Genomic DNA, 26,013 nt, shown 5'->3' on the forward strand with positions numbered 1-26,013 from the left:
TTAATTTTTTAAATATACTAAATGACTGTAGATATCATTTTAGTTGAATATCTACCATTATATATATATACATACAGGTTTTTTGAGTATTGCACATTTAAATCACTTTTTTGTTCCCTTCAAATTAAGTTTTCCATTCTAAAATTCACTCATAATTTTTTATAACCTAACATTATGTTTAAAAGTCTTTAATCGATCAAAATACTGTATTATTTTCTCCATAATTACATATATAGCATTTATATGTATATATAAAAGCTATATACAGTTCACCTTTAACAACTCAAGAGTTCAAGATGCTGACCCTCTTCTGTCAAAAATATAACTTATATTTAGCTTTTCACATCCAAAGCTTTTCAGTTCAGTTCAGTCGCTCAGTCATGTCTGACTCTTTGCGGCCCCATGGACTGCAGCACACAAGGCCTCCCTGTCCATCACCACCTCCCGGAGCCCAACCAAACCCATGTCAATTGAGTCAGTGATGCCATCCAACCATTTCATCCTCTGTCATTCCCTTCTTATCCCACCTTCAATCTTTCCCAACATCAGGGTCTTTTCAAATGAGTCAGTTCTTCACATCAGGTGGCCAAAGTATTGGAGTTCCAGCTTCAATGTCAGTCCTTCCAATGAACACCCAGGACTGATCTACCCTAGGATGGACTGGTTGGATCTACTTACACTCCAAGGGACTCTCAAGAGTCTTCTCCAACACCACAGTTCAAAAGCATCACTTCTTCAGCACTCAGCTTTCTTTATAGTCCAATTCTCACATCCATACATGACCACTGGAAAAACCATAGCCTTGACTAGACAGACCTTTATTGGCAAAGTAATATCTCTGCTTTTTAATATGCTGTCTAGGTTTGTCATAACTTTCCTTCCCAGAAGTAAGTGTTTTTTTTTAATTTCATGGCTGCAGTCACCATCTGCAGTGATTTTGGAGCCCAGAAAAATAAAGTCAGCCACTGTTTCCACTTTTTCCCCATCTATTTTCCAGGAAGTGATGGGACCAGATGCCATGATCTTAGTTTTCTGAATGTTGGGTTTTAAGCCAACTTTTTCACTCTCCTCCTTCATTTTCATCAAGTCTCTTTAGTTCTTCTTCACTTTTTGCCATAAGGGTGGTGTCATCTGCACATCTCAGGTTATTGATATTTTTCAGGCAATCTTGATTACAACTTGTGCTTCTTCCAGCCCAGTGTTTCTCATGATGTACTCTGCATATAAGTTAAATAACAGGGTGACAATATCAACCTTGATGTACTCCTTTTCCTCTTTAGAACCAGTCTGTTCCATGTCCAGTTCTAACTGTTGCTTCCTGACCTACATACAGGTTTCTCAAGAGGCAGGTCAGGTGGTGTGGTATTCCCATCTCTTTCAGGATTTTCCAAAGTTTGTTGTTATCCACACAGTCAAGGCTTTGGAATAGTCAGTAAAGCAGAAGTAGGTGTTTTTCTGGAACTCTCTTGCCTTTCTGATGATCCAGCCTTTCATATTAACCTCAATGTCCATCACAGTTCCTCCATACCCATGGTTCTGCAGCACCGATTCAACCAACCTCAGATGGTAAGTACTGTCATATTTACTACAGAGAAACGTCCCCCTGTAAATGAACCCTGTTGTTCATGGCTTCAAAGCAACCCATGTATATGTTTTATATCTGTTACATGTGTGTTGTATGTGGCCTAGTGATAAAGAATCCACCCGCCAATGCAGAGACGCCAATTTGATCCATAGCTTGGGAACATCTCCTGGAGGAGGGCATGGCAACCCACACCAGTATTCTCGCCTGGAGAATCACAGAGAGAATAACCTGGTGTGCTACAGTCCATAGGGTCTCAAAGAGCCGAACATGTGAAACAATTTAGCAACACACTCACTCGTATATATATATATATACACACACACACACACACACAATATATACACATAGAAAGAGAGAGAGTGAGAGACATAATCTTTAAAATTTCTTGTCACTGCAAGTTGTAAATCCTTTTTAAAGATTTACTTTTTTAAAGTTTGAATTCTTTTTGCTTTAATTATTTTATCTTTAGGTAAGTGTCATTTGTGCCTCATATTAGAAAATACAGATTATCATTATATTTTATTTCATCTTTTATAAATCAAAGGAATAAAACTTTGTTTACCTAAATAGTATGTAACTGAATTCATTAAAATTTATATGCAAACTATCACTTCTAGATATCAAAATGTACTTTTAATAATCAATCAGCAGGAAATTCTTATTTTACTCTCTTTATTTTTGTTGAGGACACCAATTCACAAAAAGATGGTTTTCCAGAAAGTTATCTACTTTCTCAACTTCCTTAAAGTGTACAAAAAAAAACCCAAAAACATGCACTTTTATTAAGGTTAAACTAATGATTGTTAATTCTACTCATTCTCTTTTTCTTAGAGGAATCTTATTTAACTGGGCACACTCAAAAATATGTGGGAACATCAATTAATATTTAATTCAATCTCATTTGTCAACACAATATTCTTGGTAATAGGCTTTAATCTTATTACATGATTTAAACATATTTTCAAATGTAGATGCAAAATAAAATGAGTGAATCAGATAAGAGTCCCTCCATTCTCAGTAAAAAGACCACAGTGCAGAAAGCAGACCAGACAGGTATTTCTACAATGACTTTCAAAGCCTTTTGGATGTTAGGAATACACATTTTATGATCCGGTTTCATGAATGGAATATATTAATACTATCACTGTAGTTAATATATTTGACAAGTGCTCTGTTTAGCTGGTTTTCACAAGCTTTTTCTATGGAAACAAACCACTTACTTTTTGAATACCTAGGAAACTTCTCACTTTGTCACCCAACATATGATATATGCAAATTCTTGGCATTATAATTAGTGAAGAATGTTCCACTTCTAATGACATTCTTCACCAATAACAGAAATATTTATAAGAAACGAAAGACACAAAGAATATTGTGGGTTCACGGTGCTTTGATAACTGAAGAATTCCTCAACACCTATATTTGAACTTGGAAAGCAGAGACTTGCACCCTGTAAATGTCCGGGTACATTAATAAGATTTGTGGTCAGTATGAATTATACCTGTATAAGATGCAACGAGAGCTATTGTGACATGGGAATCAGAGAACACAGGTGTAGCATCAAATTTAGGGAAAATAAAAGTGAGAACCCACCAAAATTAAAGGATCTAAAAGAAACAGTCTCAAAATTTTCTGTACACCCACATGATCTTTGGAAAATTTTGACATGACCTTTAGCATATGCATACTGCATTTTACAGGTCACAGTTTTAATACAGCCAGAAGTGAGACATGGAAGAAAGAACATGGGCTTTGCAGTTGGTCTAATTTCTCTTTGAACACTAGATTTGTAACTTACTACCCTTGTGGAATCCTTATATCCCCAGTTAATTTCAGTTAGTTTATGTTTAATATGTAAAAAACAGATATCAATTATTTGCTTGAGATAAGATTTATATGTAATAACCTGTGTAAAACACCTAGCATAGTGGTCTAGTAGATAATTGGTACTCAAAAATGTTACTTCCATCTTATTTTCCCTATACAAAAAATACTTTATGTTCCCAGAACTCACTTTTGCACTTGATGTAACAAGGAAGATTACAAAGACTTCAAATTGTCAGTAATTTATTTTTTCATAAAAAATATTTATTGAATTCCTACTATTTGCAAAACTTTACAACCTTCATGTGCTTTAGGGTTTAGATTTCCAAAATCATTTTATGTTGTGATTTTTGTACAGACATCCAGACTGTAAGTTTCATAAGTATTTATAAACATTTCAATGGGGAAAAATAATTACTCCTGTGCCTAGAATACTTTTGTCAGCCTGCTCATCATGGTTTGCCTTCTGAAGTCAAGCTTCATAAAGGAGGAAAACTGGAATGTTTCTGGCCAACAGTGGAGTTAGAATGTGGGGAACTGGGCAGTTGTATGAATTTGTTGCTTAATGGCATCAAATAAAGACATCATGATGCATCTTTCTTACCAGAGTGATGGCCTCCCGTGTCAGGCCACAGACACTCAAGACACTTTTGGCTAAAGAATTATCCTCTCTCTCCATATTAGCAGCTAAACTGTAGGAAGGCTTCCTCTTCACTGGGCCATGTTTGGACAAAACTATTATAGTTTGCCTTTGTGATCTATATTCTTTTCCTGTGATGACAAATCAGTGTATCTGCAGATGTGTCCTTTTTAGTTAATCATTATTTTATTAAAAGACAATTCAAGTTTTATGGACTTAGGAGTAACTTACAGTTCAGGTTATGGGAATGTGAAAGCACTCTGATATGATATTTCTATAATTTGTGTTTAAAGATATCATCTCTCCAATTTCCAACTTCTTAAATAGTAGCAACAGTAGCATTATTACTACTTAAGTCTATCATTATCTTCCTACTACAAATAATTATTAGAAAGTAAATCTAGCCAGGAATTGCATATCTTAATATAATCAAATAAGACAAGTTTGAAGCTTTGTCAGTAAAAGCATTTGTGATTAAAACTGTCATTGATTTGTGTATATATTTCTATTTGTGAGCTCCACTGTAGGAAAATAATTTATGTGAATCTACACAGGAGTATTATTTCATTTTTTGTTGGTTATGGTCAGCTTAATTAACTACTAAGTTCTCACTATATTTTACAAAGGCTAAATCAAGTGAGGACTGATGATCTAAACTGATGGAAAAATATATAAAAGAAGAAATAAAACAGAAAGAAAAGCAAAGAAGGTTATTAAATAAAACAAATGGATAAAAAAGGAAAAGAAAAAAGAAAACAAAATCAGTGTTAAAAAAAACAAAAAACAGCTTGCATCCCCCCAAAAGAAAGTTTAATGCTGAATTTTGAGTATGCCATTCAGCTGTGAAAAGTATCTACTTATTTTATGAAATTTTTCTGAAAATATTTGAAGGGCAAAGCAAAATGATTTGCATGTTTTGAAAATTTAAAAATGGCTGCATGGCCCCCAACTTTCTGTAAAGTCTAAACATGTTTAATGCATTTGTTTATTTTTTAACTCTACTTTATTCCACAGACTATTTCAAGCCGCTCAGAGTTTCGATTTACAACATGTTGCATATCAATAGTTAGAGTACTTACTCTGGCTTCATCCTGTGAGTATTCTTCTTGAGTGCTCTATTTATTCTGGACACCAGAATTGTGACTACACTTGGTATGGTCCAGCTGGCTCAGTAGAAGCACTGACAATTGAAAATATAGAGAAAAATCACTAAAATTACAGAATCTACATGATGGACCAAACCAGATGCAAGTTGTTAAACTGTTAACCTAACCACATATTTTAACTTCAACAAACCATAATTGATAGAGCAGCCTACCTACAGCATGGCTAAAAAAGGTCTCAGCCAGAAGTAGGTTTAAGATTTAATCTGTTTCTGAACCTACTTAAACATTTAAAACATACTTTACACAGTAATTCTTATTATCTCTTTGCTAATTCTTTATTGAGATTGTTCAAACTTCAGAATTTCAAGTATAGAATATTCACCTATAGAACATTCATCTATCTTTTTCACTTTGGATTTTTTCTATATTTTTTTTCTCAAATCATTGCAATACATAATTTTAAATAAGTTTGCAATTTTCAATACATGCTCTTAGATAAACAGTCCTGGAGAGTCACTGAGCACTCATTGTCTAGAGTTGCTATAAAGAGTACCACAACTAGATGTGTTAAAACAACAAAAAATTATTCTCTCCCAGCTCTGAATACTAGTAGTCCAAAATTAAGGTGTTAATAGGGCCATGCTTCCTCCGAAGTCTTTAAGGAGGATTCCTTTCCTTTTTCAGTGTCTGGTGGCCAGAGGTGTTCCTTGGCTTGTGGCAGCATCACTCCAGTGACCAAAACCATCCCCAAGAACAGAAATGTAAGAAGGCCAAGTGGTTGACTGAGGAGGCTTTACAAATAGATGAGAAAAGGTGAGTAGCTAAAGGCAAGGGATAAAGGGAAAGATATACCCAACTGAATATAGAAAATAGCAAGGAGAGATAAAAAGGTCTTCTTAGATGAACAATGCAAAGGAATATAGGAGAACATTAGAACAGGAATGATTAGAAATCCCTTCAAGAAAATTGGAGATATCAAGGGAACATTTCATACAAGGATGTACATGATCAAGGACAGAAACAGTATGGACTTAACAGAAGCAGAAGAGATTAAGAAGAAGTGGCAAGAATGTACAGAGACCTATACAAAAAAAAAAGTCTTAAATGATCCAGATATCCATGAATGGTGTAGTCACTTACCTAGAGTCAGACATTCTGGAGTGTGAAGTCAAGTGGGCCTTAGGTAGCATCACCAGGAACAAAGCTAGTGGAGGTGACAAAAATCCAGCTGAGGTATTTCAGATTCTAAAAGATGATGCTGTTAAAGTGCTGCACTCAGTATGTCAGTGAATTTGAAAAATTCAGCCACAGACTAGAAAAGGTCAGTTTTCATTCCAATCCCCAAAAAGGGCAATGCCAAAGCATGCTCAAACAACTGTAGAATTGTGTTCATTTCACATGCTATTAAGGTTATGCTCAAAATCCTTCAAGCTAGACTTCAGCAGTATGTGATCCAAGAAATTCTACATGTACAAGCTGGATTTAGAAAAGGCAGAGGAACCAGAGATCAAATTGCCAACATTCCTTGGACCACAAAACGCAAGAGAATTCCCAAAAACATCTACTTCTGCTTTATTGACTATGCTAAAGACTTTGACTCTATGGACCACAACAAACTGTGGAAAATTCTTAAAGGGATGGGAATAACAGATCACCTTACCTGCCTCCTGAGAAGCCTGTGTGCAGATCAAGAAGCAACAGTTAGAACCATACATGGACCAATGGCTGCTAAGTCACTTCAGTCGTGTCCGACTCTGTGCGACCCCGTCCCTGGGATTCTCCAGGCAAGAACACTGGAGTGGGTTGCCATTTCCTTCTCCAATGTGTAAAAGTGAAAAGTGAAAGTGAAGTCGCTCAGCCATGTCTGACTCTTCGTGACCCCATGGACCGCAGCCTACCAGGCTCCTCCGTCCATGGGATTTTCCAGGCAAGAGTGCTGGAGTGGGGTGCCATTGCCTTCTCCAACATGGACCAAAGGACTGGTTCAAAGTTGGGAAAGTATTACAAGGCTGCATATTGTTACCCTGCTTATTTAACTAATCTGCAGAGTACATCATGCAAATACCAGACTGGATGGATCACAATCTGGCATCAAGTTTCCTGAGAGAAATACCAACAACCTCAGAAATGCAGATGATACTATTCTATTGGCAGAAAGTGAAGAGGAACTAAAGAGCCCCTTGATGGTTGTGAAAGAGGAGAGTGCAAAATACTGGCTTAAAGCTCAACGTTCAAGAAACTGAGATCGTGGCATCTGGTATCATTACTTCATGGTAAATAGAAGGGGAAAAAGTAGAAGCAGTGGTGGATTTATTTCCTTGGGCTCCTAAATTACTGTGGGTGAGGACTGCAGCCATGAAATTAAAAGACAGTTGCTCTTTGGAAGGAAAGCTATAACAGACCTAGACAGCCTATTAGAAAACAGCTATCGCTTTGCTCATGAGAGTCTGTCTAGTCAAAGCTGTGGTTTTCCCAACAGTCATTTATGGATGTAAGAGGTGGACCATAAAGAAGCCTGAGCGCTGAAGAACTGATGCTTCGGAATTATGATGCTGGAGAAGATTCTAGAGAATCCCTTGGACTACAAGGAGATCAAACCAGTCAATCCAAAAGGAAATCAACCCCAAATATTCATCAGAAGAACTGATGCTGAAGCCGAAGTTCCAATATTTTTACCACCAGATACGAAGAGCCGACTCATTGGAAAAGACTCTGATGCTGGGAAAGATTGAAGGCAAGATGATAAAGGGGTGGCAGAGGATGAGCTAGTTAGATAGTGCCATCGACCAAATGGATCTGAATCTGGACAAACTTGGGGAAATAATGGATGGATGAGCCTGGCTTGCTGTAGTCCATGGGGTCGCAAAGAATCATATATGACTTAGTGACTTAAAAACAACAACCAAAGGCACAGTAATGATTATGAGATTGCACAAGAGGGCCTTTTAAGGGTATTGGTTATTTCTACTTTTGACTTGGCTATTGTTCAAAGCTGTATTCACTTTGTGATTACTTATTAGACTGTAACACCAATCTGTAAACATTTTTGTATACTAAAAAGAGAAACACAGGGGCTGGGCTAGTGGTTACATAGGGAGGTTTGGATTTGCACAATGTAAAATTATTGACTTGTTAGACTTTCTATCTCTTTTCCAGGTTTCTGTATATCAGACTTTGATCTCTAGAATTTTTCTAATGGATGGCCACTAGTGGTCCTAGAGACTTAGATGCTGTCGGCAGTTTAGGCCCAGGGAATCACTTGTTTTAAAGAAAGGCTATATTTCCCTAACATTCCATTTCCCTATCCATCTGCACCCTACTAAAGGACATTATTTCCTGATGTAACGTAATAAATATACCATAATAAAGCATTCCCCCACCAGAGTGAACTTTGGTATCGCTAGCTCATTTGGTAAAATGAATGCACCTCCCTTGTCCCCAACCTGTGACAGAAACCATAAATAATTTTGCTTTCATTTCACAAAAGGAAAGCTGGACGAAAGTAATTTCAGTGATTTGCTGAGGTTGCTTATGGGGTCAGTAGCAACGTTGGGATGGAGACTCTCAATTGATATCTCCAATTGTGTGTTTCCCCTGCCAGCTTCAGGGCTGCCAGTGAGAACTTTCCCCAGGGTAGCACAATAGAATTCACTTGGTGGTTAAGGTCCTTGTTAGGTTTCATACAGGAAGAATGAAAATTGAGTTCAAGCCTTCAGGATACACTGCGATTATTGTGCTGCAGGCTACAGTGGATTTACCCAGCAGCTGTTAGATCACAAGTTCAGAGGAAGTCAGATAAAATGCCATTGCAGTCAGGGGTTCAAACTTGGAAGAGTCATATTTCATTGTGCCTTAGGAAGTAAAAAAAAAAAAACCCAAAATAATAACAATAGTATCACCGCAACCTAAGAGCAATGACCTTCGTGTCGTAGTTGGGGCGGCAGTCTGAGGAAAATCAGAGCAGAGATTGTGCCTTGCTCCAGCTCAACACGTCACAGACAATTCAGTGAGTCAGTTTTCTCATGCAAATAGGCTGCCAATGCGGCGTCAAACAAGGGAAATGATTTCTGGTGATGAAAGGTCGGGGAACCAGCCTGGATCTCTCATTGCATGTGATTGTTGCATCTGCCATCGGCGGCATCACGCGATTTTGGCACCAGGCTAGAGGATCGACCCACCGGTCGGGTCAGGAGACACTTAACTTCTGCGACACTCACAGAACTAAATAGGAAACGCAGTGGATTTCTTGCAGCCTTTAGCAATATATTTTAAGTTGAGAAAAGCTTACAGTTGGGAGCCTTGTTCTATCAGATTGATTTATATCCTTGATGTTGGTGTGTTTATGTGATTCCTGCGGGGTTATAGCCATGAGCCCTCAAGTCTGAGAGCTCTAGAGACAGAGAGAAAAAATACAATCAGCAAACAGCAAGACACCTCAGTTCTCACAGCCTTGGTGGGTGAGGTAACACACAGGCTTGTAGAGAGTCTAGGCGAGGGCAGTTTACTGTGACTGCCTGTGTGCTGAGTCGCTTCAGTCAGCTGCGACTAGAGAGCTTCCTAATTTGAATTCCAGAGAGGCAGCAATGTGAAGCAATATTAGCTGTGTAGAAAGCTATGGTTTTTCCAGTGGTCGTGTATGGATGTGAGAGTTGGACTATAAAGAAAGCTGAGCATCGTAGAATTGATGCTTTTGAACTGTGGTGTTGGAGAAGACTCTTGAGAGTCCCTTGGACTGCAAGGAGAGCCAACCAGTCCATCCTAAAGGAGTCAGTCCTGGGTGTTCACTGGAAGGACTGATGCTGAAGCTGAAACTCCAGTACTTTGGCCACCTGATGTGAAGAGCTGACTCATTGGAAAAGACCCTGATGCTTGGAGGGATTGGGGGCAGGAGGAGAAGGGGACGACAGAGGATGAGATGGCTGGATGGCATCACCGACTCGATGGGCATGGGTTTGAGTAAACTCCGGGAGTTGGTGATGGACAGAAAGGCCTGGCATGCTGCAATTCATGGGGTCGCAAAGAGTCAGACACGACTGAGCACCTGAACTGAACTGAACTGAAGTGCGGATAACAGACTAAAATAGAGCGAACACAAAAATCTCAGTTTGAGTGAGAAAGAGAAACAGAGACAGCAAAAAGAAAAAAAAATCAATGCATTTTTCTATTTATAGAGGAGGACACATGAATGAGGAAAATATACTAAAAATAGGAATTTGTATAGCCCTAATCTTTGAAATTTAGAATCAGCCATTCTACACAGAGTTTATCTGCACTTTCAGAGTATGAATCAGTTGGCCTTTGAGGAGAAGATGACATTTTCTTCTGGACATTGAGACAGAATTCTATATCAGGCCAGGAACAAGAAGAATTTCGGGCTCCGATAAACGCAACTTTGCCTCCCCCACCCAGAGATACTTGTGGCATAAACATATAAGCACTCAAAATAAAAATAAGTATATATTTGAAAATCTAGTTTCTTAGAAACCCAGAGACATTCTAAAGAGAAAATAAACTTACACAGACGTTGCCTGATTTTCAAACATAAACAGGTGACTATATCACTCTAACTTTGGTCTTGAATTATCTTCTGAATGAAAGGACAATGTATAAACATTTTTTTCAGAAAACTCTTGCTCCTAAATAACAGTCTTATGGAGTGGCTTGGAAATACTGGCTTATCAGGGGGAGTTAGTTTACATTAGAACTTCAGAATCAGCTGAAACAGTACCTTGGTTTTCCTCTTGAATATTGCCTCTGAATTGCTTTGTCTAGTTGATGTTATAACTCTTGCATCAATCTTAAGACTGAGAAAACAAAATCATATTCTTGAAAACAGTACAATCCACCCTGCATCCATCTACCCCAATAAATGCTATATTTACTCAGGGTCTCAATCTCTCCACCCATACGTCCTTATATGTCCTCTTTAATACAACCCCCTTTACCGCACAATTTTTTGAAGTTTTCATCCCACTGACACTATTGCTTGTCTAATAGGAATCCCAATAAAAAAGATATGAAAGATAAGCAGAAAACTCTCAAATTCTCCCTTTGTTTAAAAAGGGCCCATATTCAAATAACCCATGATTTTAAATTATCATAAGGATAAATAGAAAAATATTTCATCTAGAATAACAGTGAAAGTAAAACATGCCAAATACTTTGAGATTTCCCGAAAGTGATGTTTCATGAGAAATGCATAGCTTTAAATGATTATAGTGGTAAAAAATAAAGCTCTAAAATCAATGACCAAAGGTAGTATCACAAGCATCTAGATGAGGAAGAGCTTAGTAAACATCAAAGAATGGGAAAAAACACTTGATAAAAGAGAATAAATCAATAAAAAGATAAGAAACCAACATTATAATTAAATTAACATTTATGTACCTGTCTACAAACTCAAGACACATCGTGTTGATGAGGTGAGGTGTTAGTTGCTCAGTCGTGTCCCACTCTTTGTGACCGCATGGACTGTAGCCCACCAGGCTCCTCTGTCCATGGAATTCTCCAGGCAAAAGTACTGGAGTGGTTGCCATTCCCTTCTCTAGGGGATCTTCCTGATGCAAGGATCCAACCCCGGTCTCCTGCATCGCAGGCAGATGCTTTACTGCTGAACCACCAGGGAAGCCCCATCATGTTGATAGATGGTTACAGATATTTCCAGCTTGCCACACCCATATCAGAGCACCATACCTCTCCATACGTCAGATGAAGGCTACATACCCTTCCACTCACTTGCCACAATCACTGCTACTCTTTTCTCCTAATGTCCAATGGATTTAGTCAAAAATGGTTTGAAACCACTCTCCTATTAACAATGCCATCTTACAATCTTTTAATATGAATATACGTTCAGATGACTTCAATCTGAGATACTTTCATTTACATATTCCTTCTGCTTTGCCTAAGCATCACTCTCTGGTCCATATATCTAGACAAGGCTAACACATCCCAAGTATGCCTCAATAACCAAATTTGGTTTTAGGTGTCTTCTCACTGCCTGCAACTTTTCCACCTGTGATCTTTCACATTAATTCATATATACAAATAGATCCTGTTCAAACGTCCATGAGGCCCATGGCTGCTTCCTCTTCTGGGCTTCTCCTACCTTTAAGTCACTGTTGCAAAGCAGTCCTACTGTGCATGGCTTCTTCATCCAGGTCACTCCTCCATATCCTTCCCTCTTGTCTGTACCTGGTCTGATAAATACTGTTGGAGTAATGTGCAGGAATGCTCCAACCTTCTTCACTATGAATTAAATCTTGCATAAGTCTTTGGTTTGCCTTGATTAAAGCTCAACAATACTTTTAACTGTGCAACATGCACGTGTTAAAACACCTAAAACGCATCCTGGGGTTTAAGTGCCAATTGTTATATCTCCTCTCTAACCACTTTCCCTAATTCCTCAGCCTCTTTCCAATTCATGATACATGTTTTATTCAGCTCATGCTATACTTACCACAGCAACACTTTCAAGTATCTTCTCTCCAAGAACCTTGTTTCCTGTTTAATATTCCATCACCTGGTCAACAATCATTCAATCCTAGAAATAATTCTTCAGAACCTCTATGTGCAAAAAAGGCTGAAAGTCAATGTATTCCATTCTCTTAGAACGAAAAAAATTAGGTATTTGTAATCTTCACATCACATTATACTAGACAGAGTTTAAAAATAAGATTAGACCTTAGATTAACTTATTATTTATTTTTCTAAAAATGAAATACATGTTCATCTAAAATTCCATTATGTATATTAAAGTGTATAAAATAAAGGATTACAAATGTTCATTCTCCAATCATAAATTTATTCTCTAAAGACAACTATTGTAGATTGACAATTTGTAGCACTGTTGCAATTCTTTCTGATACTTCTAATACATGCATGGGTCACAAAATAATAGTTTTGCTACTTGCTTTATTATTCTTAACCACCCAGTTTCATTTTTCTATGCAACTACATACAGATAAAATTATCTTATTTTGGTAACTGGATAAAGTATTTGAGTGATTTTGTAAATTGAGATTCAGAAATAAGACAAATCTTTAAAATATACACTATTACTGACCTTTCCATTATGCCTTCCTAGAAAGCAATGTAATAGAGAGATGGTTTCTTCTCCCTGACGATCCACTTTGTTAATAATCTGCCTCTCCAGAATTGTTAACAATAGTAACTTTGAAAACAGGAAAATATTCTCTCAGAGAAAGATCATATCATCTTCAACATAGAGCTCTGATTATCAAAAACACTTTTACAAAGATAAGTTGTGAGTTAGATGACACAATTTGGCCTTAATTATGCAAATCTATGGCTAATAATAAGCTAAAATTGGTCTCAATTGTACTTGGAGAACCACTCAGATTTACAGAAATTTCTTGGTTTTTCCAGTTGTGAATCTCATGCACATCAAATCTCGATAAAGCCTCATATGATTAATAGTCATTCTTAATTAACATAAAAGAGCACAGTACGTCAGAATGCCTCTGATCTTGTAAATTTTATTACTGGTTGTTATAGAATTCTGAAAGCTCACAAAGCATATAATATGGAAGGCATGAAAAGGAAATGTTCTACTTGGGAAATAAATTTCGAAAAAGTGAAACCTCCAGTTCTCCATGAAAAAGAACACATTGCATCCTTGTAGAAGCTTGCATTTCTGATCGTACATCATGTTCATCTTTTTATAATGATAAATTAGGACATGTAAAGTTAACAGCATTTTTATTATTATTGTATGACCTTTTGAAATCTTCAAAGAATGCCTGGATTCCTTTAATCAAATGGCAAAGGACTTGAAAGGGAGGGATTTTATTTTCTGAAAGCCATAGACTAAGTTGTACTTTTCTGTTTACTGCAATAAATAAATTACATTTTAATAGGCTAAACTTAACTGAGAAAATATGACCTACTTTTTCACAGTGACCATTGTTATGAGACAGTCTTCATCTGTCATGATTATGTCTTTGTTATAATTGAGATTATGCTCTTATTAAAGACTAGAAGAGAAAAATCCAAGAGGGATGAGCTATTCCCAGCTAGCATTTAAGAAATTGTTATAAAGAGCCAAATCATATTCTCTGCTTAATCTTTCCAGTGTAGTCCATTTGCTATCACTGACACAAATTTAAATCCCAACATTGAAAGGTCCTGGAAAGTGCTTTCTACAGAATTGCAATAGAAGCAGCAGTGTGGATGGAGAAAATTAGACTGTCAGGATTACAATGTTACCAACACACTTGGCTTTCTAAGAATTGATACATCCAGAACTTTGCAGGCAATATTACCATTGTTGCTATTAGCTGATATTTACATTTTACACAGAGTTGCTGTCATATATATGTATTTACTATTAATAAAACACATCAAGGTTTATTAACAGTAAGAAAAAAATGAGTGCTTTTGACTGAAATAATGGACACTTTTGAGATCTTTACTGTGGTTCAAATTTAATGGATAATTCTTTTCTCAGTACTTTTCTCTTTATCATCATATCCAGCATCACCAACATTACTATAATGACCACTGCAGAAGGTATTGTGTTAAATGCTTTTTATATGCTATATTACTTAACGCATTATCTTAGTGAAGTAGATTTTATGTGTTTAAAGCTTAAAAATGAAGACAATCATATGTCATTAGGGAAATGCAAATTAAAACAGTAATGAGTTACCACTGCACACCTATTAGAATGTGAGTTCCTAGACTGTGACAAAGACACCACTCTGGTGGGAATGTTGATGGAGACTGTGCAGATGGAGAATGAGGGTAAATGGGGACGCTCTGTACCTGCTGATCAATTTTCTGTGAACCTAAAACTTCTCAAAAAATAAGGGCACTAATTAAAAAAAGAATGACCAAAATTTGAAACCCTGACAGCACTGAGTGCTTATAAGGATGTGGACCAACAGACACACTCATCATCACTGGTAACAATGAAACTTGGGACACCGGGTTGGAAGGCAGTTTGCAGGTTTCTTACTGAGTTAAACATACCGATATCATGATCCAGCAATCGTGTTCCTTAGAATTTACCCAAAGAAGTGGAAAACTGAAGTCTATGAAAAAGCCTACACACAAATGTTTATATCAACTTTATTCATAATTGTCAAAACTTGGAAGCCAAAACCAAGATGTCCTTCAGTAGGTGAATGAACAAATAAGCTGCAGTGTATCCAGACAGTGGAGTATTATTCAGCCCTGAAAAAATGTGCTAGTAAGTCCTGAAAAGATGTGGAGGAAGTTTAAATGCATATTACTAAGTGAAAGTAGCCAATCTGAAGAGAAGACATACTGTATGATTCCAATTATAGGACACTCTGGAAAAGGCAAAACTATGGAGACATTAAAAAGATCAGTGATGCTAGGGCTGAGGGCTGGAGGGACGAACAGGTAGAGCGTAGAGGAAATAAGCAGTGTTATAATGATACATACATGTCATTATATCTTTCTTCAAACCCAAAATATGTGCGATAAGAAGAATAAAACCTAAGCAACTGTGGACTTTGGGTGATTATGATGTGTCAGTGTATGTTAATACTTAGGAACAAATATCTCATTCTTGTGACTGATGTTGATAATAGAGGATGTCATGCATGGTGGGTGGTAAGGGTTATATAAGAAATATTTTGTATTTTGTTGTAAACCTAAGGCTGCTCTAAAAAAAGCAAACTCATAATAAAAACATAAGAAAAACTTGCTGTTGTTCAGTCTCTAAGTTGTGTCCTAAGACAAGGCAAATGAACTTGTGGAATCTGCTTAAGTGGACAGACTATTTTTTATCTCCAAAATCATTGTAGATGGTGACTGCCACCATGAAATTATAAGACGCTTACTCCTTGGAAAAAAAAGTCATGACCAACCACCCTGCATGTTAAAAAGCAGAGACGTTACTTTGCCAACAAAAGTCCGTCTGGTCAAGGCTATGGTTTTTCCAGTGGTCATGTATGGATGTGAGAGAAGGACTGTGAAGAAAGCTGAGTGCCAAAAAATTGATGCTTTTGAACTGTGGTGTTGGAGAAGACTCTTGAGAGTCCCTTGGACTGCAAGGAGATCCAACCAGTCCATCCTAAAGGAGATCAGTCCTGGGTTTTCATTGGAAGGACTGATGCTGAAGCTGAAACTCCAATACTTTGGCCACCTGATGTGAAGAACCAACTCATTGGAAAAGACCCTGATGCTGGGAGGGGTTGGGGGCAGGAGGGGAAGGGGACGACAGAGGATGAGATGGCTGGATGGCATCACTGACTCAATGGGCATGAGTTTGAGCAAACTCCGGGAGTTGGTGATGGACAGGGAGGCCTGGCGTGCTGCAATATGGGGTCGCAAAGACTCGGACACGACTGAACTGAACTGAATCTGCTTAAAGTAGCAGAGATACTAAATGAAAGGCAAATTAATAGCTGACTTCAGCAGTGACGCTCACACACAAAACTACACTGACTGGCTCTCTTGTAACTCTTAGTGTGGAAGACAAGAACAAGGAATGTAGGAAGATTCTGTGAGAAGGCTCTCGGTAAGCTCATGCATCTTTCTTTTTAATATTGCCTGCTATGACATCCACTATCCTCCACTACGTCTTTATATATTTTTGGAAGTTTCTCCAGAGCTCTCATCGTATGCGTGACTCTTTCACTTCACAGATCTTAATAATAACTAATATATAGACATTTTAAGGTCAAATGTATAATGCCTCTTATGAAAAAAAATGAGCATGCCTCACAAAAACATAATGGAAACACTTGTCTTTAAAATACTAATATTAACAATTTCTCAAAATGATGTCTATGTTATTTTAGAATAATTTAAAGCACACACCTCCTCTGTGCTCTCCTGAGTTTAAATATAATAGATAGCAATTTTAATTTCTTGTAACTATACTTTCTCTTGAAAAGAATATCTTTAGAAGTTTTCAAGGACTATTCACTGTTCCCAATAATCCTAATTTCAATAACTTCTGAGAATTACTTTCATTTAAGGATGTCTTTCCTAAATAAATCTAGAGTTATGCATGTCTATGTATGAATGTGTGTGTGTGTGTGTGTGTGTGTGAGCATGTACCAATGTGGGATGCTATTTCAAAAATATTTTTATTTTCATTTGCAACTTTTTTGAGCTCACAGTTGAAATGTTTTAAAAAAGCAGAGAGTAAAGAGTATAAGATAAAAATTGTGTATCTCACCAGTATGAAAATTATCTTTGATAATTTGTTGAATAACTTCTTACCTTGTGATGCGTATTGGAAGTATATAGAGGTATTAAATAACAAAAAAGGGGCAGAGTCACAAACATAGAGAAAAAACTTAAAACAATTTTATTGATGTATAGCTGTTTTACTGTTGTGTTATTTTCTTCTGTACAACTGGTTCACTTTGCTATACAGCAGAAAATAGCACAATACTGTAAGGCAACCAAACCATGGTTTTCAGAGGAGGTTGGGGGGAAGGTAATCCAGGAGTTGGGGAGAGGAAGCTGCAAATTATTAAATGTAAGATACACTAAAGGATGTGTTGTTCAACACGGGGAATAGATCCAACAACCTGTAATATCCACAAATGGAAAAAAACCTTTAAAAAGTGTGTAAAAATTTAAGAAAATTAAAAATAAAACATATAGTGGTTGTGATGTATATGTAATAATTTGGCCACTGTGTATATCTTAATAATGTATTATTTAAAGACAATTTTCAGTGCTATAATTTTTCCTATTATCTATATGTGTTAAGACTTTTAACTGAATCCTTATTTTAAGTTCTTGTTATAAATCCTTATTATATATTCTGTAAAGAATATTTCTTTTCATAAAATAAAATGTAAATAATCCTGCAATTTCAGCAGTGAAACACATCTTTTATCACCTAGCTGCTTATGTTTTAAGAAGCTAATAATGGTAGCAATGGTTAACAGTAGCAATAATATTAGTGATTAGATGCCAATTATCAAGTGCTCATTATGTCACTTGGTAAGTATATTGTGTCTATAACCATATTTGATCCCCACAAAAGCCATCATAAGAATGAAAAATAGGTTTCTCCATTTTACAGTTAAGGATGTTTATTTTCTTGTCTTCCCCGCTAAAAGTTATAAGAGAGCATGTGTCTGCACCCTCAGTTGGTTCAGTCCTGTCCAACTCTGCAAACCTGTGGACCTTAGCCCACCAGGCTCCTCTGTCCGTGGAATTTTCCAGGCAAGAATACTGGAGCGTGTTGCCATTTCCTCCTCCAGGGAACCTTCCGGACCCAGGAATCAAACCCACATCTCCTGCATTGCAGGTAGATTCTTTACCACTGTGCTGCCAGGGAAGCCCCAAGGATATTGAGGTAAAATAAATTAAATAACTTTGGTAAAGGCTCACAATTAGAAACTGGACAAGCTCCGTCCTGGCCAAGCAGCTTCACTCCCGTTGCCACACAGGGAAGAGCATCAGAGGGTTTCGGATCCCCACTGTCAGGCCGGGGGCTACGCAATCCGTGGGCTCAAGGCAAGCAGGAGATAAGGAGCCTTTTGTTCAAAACGGACTGAGGATTTCAAGACAGTGGCAGCAGAACATTAAAATGAGCGCAGGTCCTCCTAAGCCGGGGGCTCTGTGGCCCAGGTCACACATCCACGGAGACGGAACTGCTACGATCATGCAGGAAGATGTCTCTCAGTGGATTTAAAGCCACCGTGTTGCCTGTTTGTGTGTGTGATATCCTGAAAACAACATTCCAGTGCCATTACCAATCCCTATGCTGATGTCTTTTACCCTCTAGTCTATTAAATATTTTATGTGTGTGTGTTTCTTTTAACTGTTGCTGTTATTCAGCAGAATTGTCTGAAGTATTTTACCACTAATGTTGATATTGGATTCTAATTGAGGAGTTTTCTCATTTTCAGTTCCAAGTCGCTTTTTCAGACTTCCACAAATGGGTGTTGGGTTATTAGGTATTTTTTAAAAAATTCAAGACCTATTTAAATAAGCATAGAGTTATTGTATGTTTGACACATGGATATGATATAATGTATTAATCATTTTAATACTATTAAGCTACCTCTGTATTCCTGGTGTTTTGGGAAATGCTATTGACTTTTGATGTGTTTTGCTGTTGTAGGGAGAAAGGCTACCAAAGCATTTTTCTTTTCTTTTCTCTTCTTTCAGGAAAATGGAGCAAGCCTAGAAAATAAGGCAGTCATTTCTGCCTCCTCATCCCCTCTTCCTCTCAACTCAACAGTTCCTATTTCATGGTTTTGGTTAAAGAAAATACCTTTACAGGTATTTGACCAAAAAAAAAAAAATCATCAAGGAATCGGGGCAGAGTGAATCCATGGATGATGCGGGAGAATTGAACAGGAATAAGGGACTGGCTAGACCACGGACGGCGGCTAAGGGAAGAGAAGGTGGATGGCTTTTTTCAGGGGTTGCAAACCTGCTTCTACACAAGGCTCATGGAAGAAATAGAAATACGGACAGGGGTGGTTGCTCAGTAAGTACTGAGATTCTGAGGACCTCGGTGGGGTGTTCTGATCTCAAGTTATGTGTGGCATCAGCATTTAGAAGATGCTAAGGGTTACTGTGCTATAAAACAGAAAGTGCAAGAGAAAAGAATGAAGATCACTGCACTGGAAGGATGGTGACCATCCCTTCCTTCTCTCAGAAGCTGTCATTGCTAGGCTATGTGTGTGACACCTGGAGATAGTTTTGTGTGTATGGCAACGGTCAGGGGGATGGAATGACTCAGTGGAACATGAAGCCAGCCTTCATTTCACTTAGAAAAATAAAGAAATGAGATAATTCTCACTCCTGGATATTGAATGGCGAATTCACATCTGTTTTGCCAGCATATAATCTTCCTGTATTATTAATTTAACATCTTTTGAATGTTGCTTGCTAGTCTTTTATTTAGGATTTCTGCATTATAACCCACAGAGAATGGAGCCTTACAAATCTGTGTTTGAAACTGTATGCAAGTGTATGTATTTCTGTGTTTCTGCTTTCTGTCCAAGTTTCTATAAGGATGATACTAACTTCATTTAAGAACCTGGCTTATTTACAAAAACTTTCTAAGGTTTTTACAAATATTTAAATTATATGAAAATTATTTATTCTATGAACATTACAAAGAACCAAGCTGCAAATTCATCTGAGCCTACATCATTTCTTTTTCTTGTTTTTTTTTTTTCTTATTTCCATTTTGCTTTGATAAGCTGTCTCTTTCTCATGTGTGTTATCATGGTTATTGTTCTAAAGAAATTTAGTGTTTATTTATTTATTTACTTACTAATTGCACTTCTAGAATGATGCCTATTTTGGTGAAAATGTCAGTTTGCTAACTTACAAGGCTAACATATAGAAGCAATTTGTTCTAGAGACTCTCTGTATTCAAATTTCAGCTCTGTGATATTCCAGCTGTGTGACTTCAAGCAAGTTTGCCTCAGTTTCCTAATTTATACAAATTTTGTGAAAGGAAAAATTATGACATCTACTGCACAGGGGTTTTATTAGGACTAAATGATTTTAAATACATGAAGCCTTTAGCATCAGTGACAGTCACAGGTCATGAGGACCAAAAAGTAGACAACCATGTTTTTATCTTCTACTCCAGTTTTTACTCTATACTAAGAGCTGTGTTCAAAATGAAATCCATTTCCTATTCTTTTCCTGTTTTCAACTGAGTGAGTTCACCCAAGCGCTAGACAAACAAGCTCGCGAGTTAAGCTCTGAGTGTGGCATTTTTTAAAGTAAATTAGAAAAAAAAAAAAAGATACAGTGAGGCATTTTTGTAATTATGCAAAATTAACTCAGTAATTGTCTCACTGAATCACACTAATGATAAAAAGAATTGAAACAGATTCTTTTCAAGGTTATATGATAATAAATGCCTTTAACAGAAAACTAAAATAACAAAAGCCACAGTTTAATTCACAGATATATTCAAATATGTTTGGACATTTCTTTTGAGCTGCAAAATATTACATGAAGCCTATAGAAATGTTTTCAGAAATATTTTCTATGTATCGAACTTTACTATGTAGAAGCAACCATTCAGGACTGAGGATAACCTTACTCAGATGCTCCTGCTGCTGCGTCATCACTTCAGTCGTGTCCGACTCTGTGCGACCCCATAGACGGCAGCCCACCAGGCTCCTCCGTCCCTGGGATTCTCCAGGCAAGAGCACTGGAGTGGGGTGCCATTGCCTTCTCCACTTACTCAGCTAACTCTCCCTAAAAATCCTTCAAAATAAATATTCTGTCCTCATTTAAAATATTAACTTATACATTTAACTGTTTGAAATACAGGAAATAGGTCAGGTTTGCGTGCTCAGTCATTTAGCCATGTCTCTTTTGTGACCCCATGGATGATAGCCCACCAGGTTTTTCTGTCCACGGGATTATCCTGGCAGGAATACTGGGGTGGGTTGCCAGTTCCTCCTCCACGGGATCTTCCTGACCCAGGGATCGAACCTTTGTCTTTTGCATCTCCTTCATTGGCAGGAGGATTCTTTGTCACTGTGCCACCTGGGAAGTTCCAAGACATACATTCAGGTATACCTAAATCTGAACCTAACTATATTTGTATAGTTTTTTCATGTAGTAACTTTGTTAGTTATTGAAGACAGACACACCAGATAAATAAAGCATCTTTTCTGGAAAATATTTAAAAGAATGTGACAATGAAGTTCATTTTTTTTAGGATGTGAGTATACACAAATATTTATTCTCCATGGAGAAATCAGGAAAGGCTTTGGACTGAAGTACATGTTAGGTCCAAGGATGGAAAAGGTGATGAGGTGAGCCAGAGCATCTGGGAGTGGAGCGTGGGAGGGAAGAGCATGAGGTTATAGGTGAGAGGAACAGAGCAGTGGAGACATGGAAACGTGGAGTCCATGCAGCCGCCTGAGTGTAATTCTACTAGAACAGGACCGAGTCTCCTGTAACTCTTTTCTGAAGAAAAGCTTTGCAGACAGAACAGGACAGCTTCCATTTTATACCATAGCTAACCTCTTTGGTGGTGGTAGTTTGTTCACTAAGTCATGCCCATCCTTTGTGATCCCGTGGACTGTAGCCCACAAGGCCCTTCTGTCCTTGGGATTTTCCAGGCAAGAATACTGGAGTGGGTGGCCATTCCCTTCTCCAGAGGATCTTCCCAACCCAGGGATCAAACCCATGTCTCCTGCAAGTCCTGCCTTGTAGGTGGATTCTTTCCCAACTGAGCCAGCAGTGAAGCCCTAGCTAATCCCTTGTGTTTTCTTAAAAGAAGAAATATAGATACTGCAATAGCCCTGCTCTTCAGCTGCTTCTCATAGTGCTTACCCTACATTCCCTTGGGAAAGCATTCCCACAAAGCTATTGTTTTCTCACAATGATGGAAATAGCAGTGCTCACTTAGAAATGAATTGCAACATTACCAGCAATCAGAATCAGCAGACGCTCCTAGCTAACCAACCTCAAATTAATTTACGTGCCCTGTGCTCTACATATTATAGAGAGAGTGCCCATAAAATGATGATAATAGAAGCAACATGCATTTACATGGACCTTCCCAATTTGTAAAGCTCTGTGTGTGTGTGTGTGTGTGTGTGTGTGTGTGTGTGTGTGCGCTTTAATATTATCCTATTTAGGTCAAACAAGAGAAACCAGAAGATGAAGCTGGGAATTGGATAGTTGCTCTCAGGTGATCCTATTATCTCCACATAGAAATGAATTCCCTGAACATTCTGAGGGTTCAGAATCAGAGATCATCAGGATAGATTTTGGATGTATTTAAGGAAGAATATAAATGAGTTCAGAAAGACATCATCCTGACAACTGTCTACACTGTGGCCACAGGTTCCATAGTGTTTTTATCCTTCTTAGCATCATAATTCAGATCATCTAAAAGATAAACTTTATCAGTCTACCTGAATATGTACAAGAATTTCTGAGTGCCTCATCCTTCAGCTCTCCATACTGTAGGTGGTTTTGGTCTTAGTGAAACCGTCATCTTGTCTCTAATTTCCTCTCTTAGTGGCTTTATTCAAGCACCTTGATCAAACGTGTTTCACTGACTGCTTATGAACACACTCACTGCTCTATTGCCAGGTGCTGGCACTACAGAAAAGTATAAGTAATGGAATTTGTCCCCCAGGAACTCACTCCAGCAGAAAAGCCATGCATTTATCTAGTCAGCAACTATTTCTTAATCTTCTCTGTGAGATTAACTGCATACCAGAGATGCAAGAGAAGTGTTTACAACAGTCTCATGGCTTGAAATTACCCCAACTTCCATGTGATCCCTGTCTCTTTAAATATTATAATCTTAATGATTGCTTTGCAACTGTCCCCCTCTCTCAGAACCTTTCTAATCAAATAATGTTTATAAAATATTTGTCATTTGTGTTAGAGTTTAGAAGCATCCATCTTTCTCCCCTTGAGAATTATTAGGTAAAGCTGCTCTTTATCTTTCTGGATTTATTGGCCTTAAAGTCCAGTTAGACAATATTAACTTTGTATTTTTTTTTTTTTTACCTTTGTAATTTTTAGGATCCTTATTTTGAAACTTTGTTGACACTACATTTGATGGTCTACTTACTCAAAGGAGGATTTGTGGTTGATATAGCTCAGTGTTTTAAGCTGACATAATTGAGAAACTGATTAAGACATTTTAAACAAGTATTTGAAAGGTAGAGGTCATTGTATCCTATGAGGTCGAACTTGGGAAATTTCATTATCTAAAAGTTTCACTGAACTGCTTTCAGAAAGCTATTAAGCATAACATTGCTTTCCTGAGCCATGCAGGTCAGCCACAATGCCATAAATTGGGAGAAAAAAGAATACAAGTTTTTCTTCTGTATACACAACTATGCATCTCGGTCAATCCATGTTGAACAGAAAGATCTAAAGAGTATTATATTAAAAGGAATGTGGAATTCTCTGGTCCACTTTAAAATGTAGACCTTTGAGCCTGTTACTGCTTATCTACTGCACTGAAAATCCCTAGTATTTCTCCTAATGGCCTCTGGAAATATTTTATAATGAGAAGCAGATTTTGGTAATCCACACTGTGATCAAATTACTTTTGTCAGTGTCTTTCATTTAGTAATTATTAAATATACAAAACCTAATTTGACAGGTGAAAAATACTCCTTTCTAAGCCACCCTGATTGTCAACTGTCAGCCACTGATATAAAATGACTCATTGTGGGAACACAATTAGAATCTTACAATACTAATGGAAGCATGCATAAATGGAATTCAAGGCGTTTTCAGATCCATTAAATACACCAAAGCTTGCTTATAATGTGCCTACACTCAATGCTTCTCTATACAATAACTGAAATAACTGAAAATTGGAAAATCCTGACCAATGGCCCAGAAAGTATTATATCCTGCGTTTCGAATGTTTCGCTCTTCTTCATTCATTGCCTTTCAAAAGGCTGATATAAATTAATCTATTTCAACCATTTCATGGCTTTCTGTACAGGGAAAAAAATATGTTAACAGAATGAAGCTGGCAATACAATTTAGTCTGCTAGAAATGGAGAACAATAGGACAAAATTCACAATATATGGACCTTTTTACCTCTATCAACCTTAAGGCTAATGGTCTCTGTCTTGAATTGCTTCTGAAACCACAAAGGTGGAAAGTATTAGTGATCTGATCACTACCCCTCACATTCTGAAGAGAGGTGATGGACTTTTTCGTGATTGACTGAAGAAAAAGGGGCGGAGCCCCCCTGTGACTCTCAGTTTTCATTAATGAGCCGAGTCAGACACACTCCGAGCGGCTCGGCAGCTCCTGCGGCAAGAAGAGAAAGTGACCCAGTCAAGTGACCGTGTCGGTCACTCAGTCGTGTCCGACTCTTCGTGACTCTTTGGACTGTAGCCTGCCAGGATCCTCTGTCCATGGAATTCTCCAGGCAAGAATATGGGAGTGGGTAGCCGATCCCTGCTCCAGGAGACCTTCTCAACCCGGGGATGGAACCTGGGTCTCCAGCACTGCAGGCGATTGCTTACTTTCTGAGCCTCCAGAAGAGCCACAGCTTATAGTCGTGAACTATAAGCCTAAAGGTACACATTCTTTCTCCCTTCTCTTTGAAGAAAGAGAGAATGAAGTGTCTTAAGTTATTTAGGTTATCTATTTAAAGATGTTTCTGTTACAGGCGTTTTGGAGAGAATGCTTGCAATAGGAGGGTACTAGATTACAAAACAAAACTAAGAGTTCTTTCCACGTAAAGGCTTTTGTATCATTAGACGTGATGGGCTAGCCAATCAATGGACCTTCCACACGACATCTTTCCAATCACTCATATACAAAGTCGATCCATGGGGTGAAATACAGTATTGTCATCAATAGTTCACCTTAATGTTTTTGAAAACATTAAGCATACTGAGTGATTGCATCCCTTCCGAACAGAAATAAAGACATATTTCTTAAGATTTAATTTATGAGATTAAGCTGCTTATATTAACTTGTTAGCTATTGCTATCAAATGGTCTAGTCTGTTTTTCTACTAGTAAAATGATTAATATATTTTTTCCATAACTGAATAAGTAATGAGGTAAACATGGATAGTAACTCAGAATCATTTTATCCATTGAGGAACTTGAAACAGTTAGTTTAAATTGCTTTTTTCTTCTCACCCCCCTTCTTCCCCTCCTCGCTCCCTCCTTTCTTTCCCTCTCCCTCTCTCTCTCTCTCTCCCCTTTTACATTACTGATATCTCTGTAATTGTTAGAAAATATTTTTTCAAAAGGTACCACTTGTGACCTTTTTTCCTCCTTAAACTTCCCTTTCCCCTGACTCTCTTTGAACTTGATTATGTGATTTTTGGTTGAATTCGTAGGGCTTGGGTGGATCAAAGTTGACAACCATTCTTGAATTCTTTCTTGCATAAATAAAAAGG

The sequence above is a fragment of the Odocoileus virginianus genome, chromosome 6 (genome assembly GCF_023699985.2).
Source record: "Odocoileus virginianus isolate 20LAN1187 ecotype Illinois chromosome 6, Ovbor_1.2, whole genome shotgun sequence".
NCBI lineage: Eukaryota > Metazoa > Chordata > Mammalia > Artiodactyla > Cervidae > Odocoileus > Odocoileus virginianus.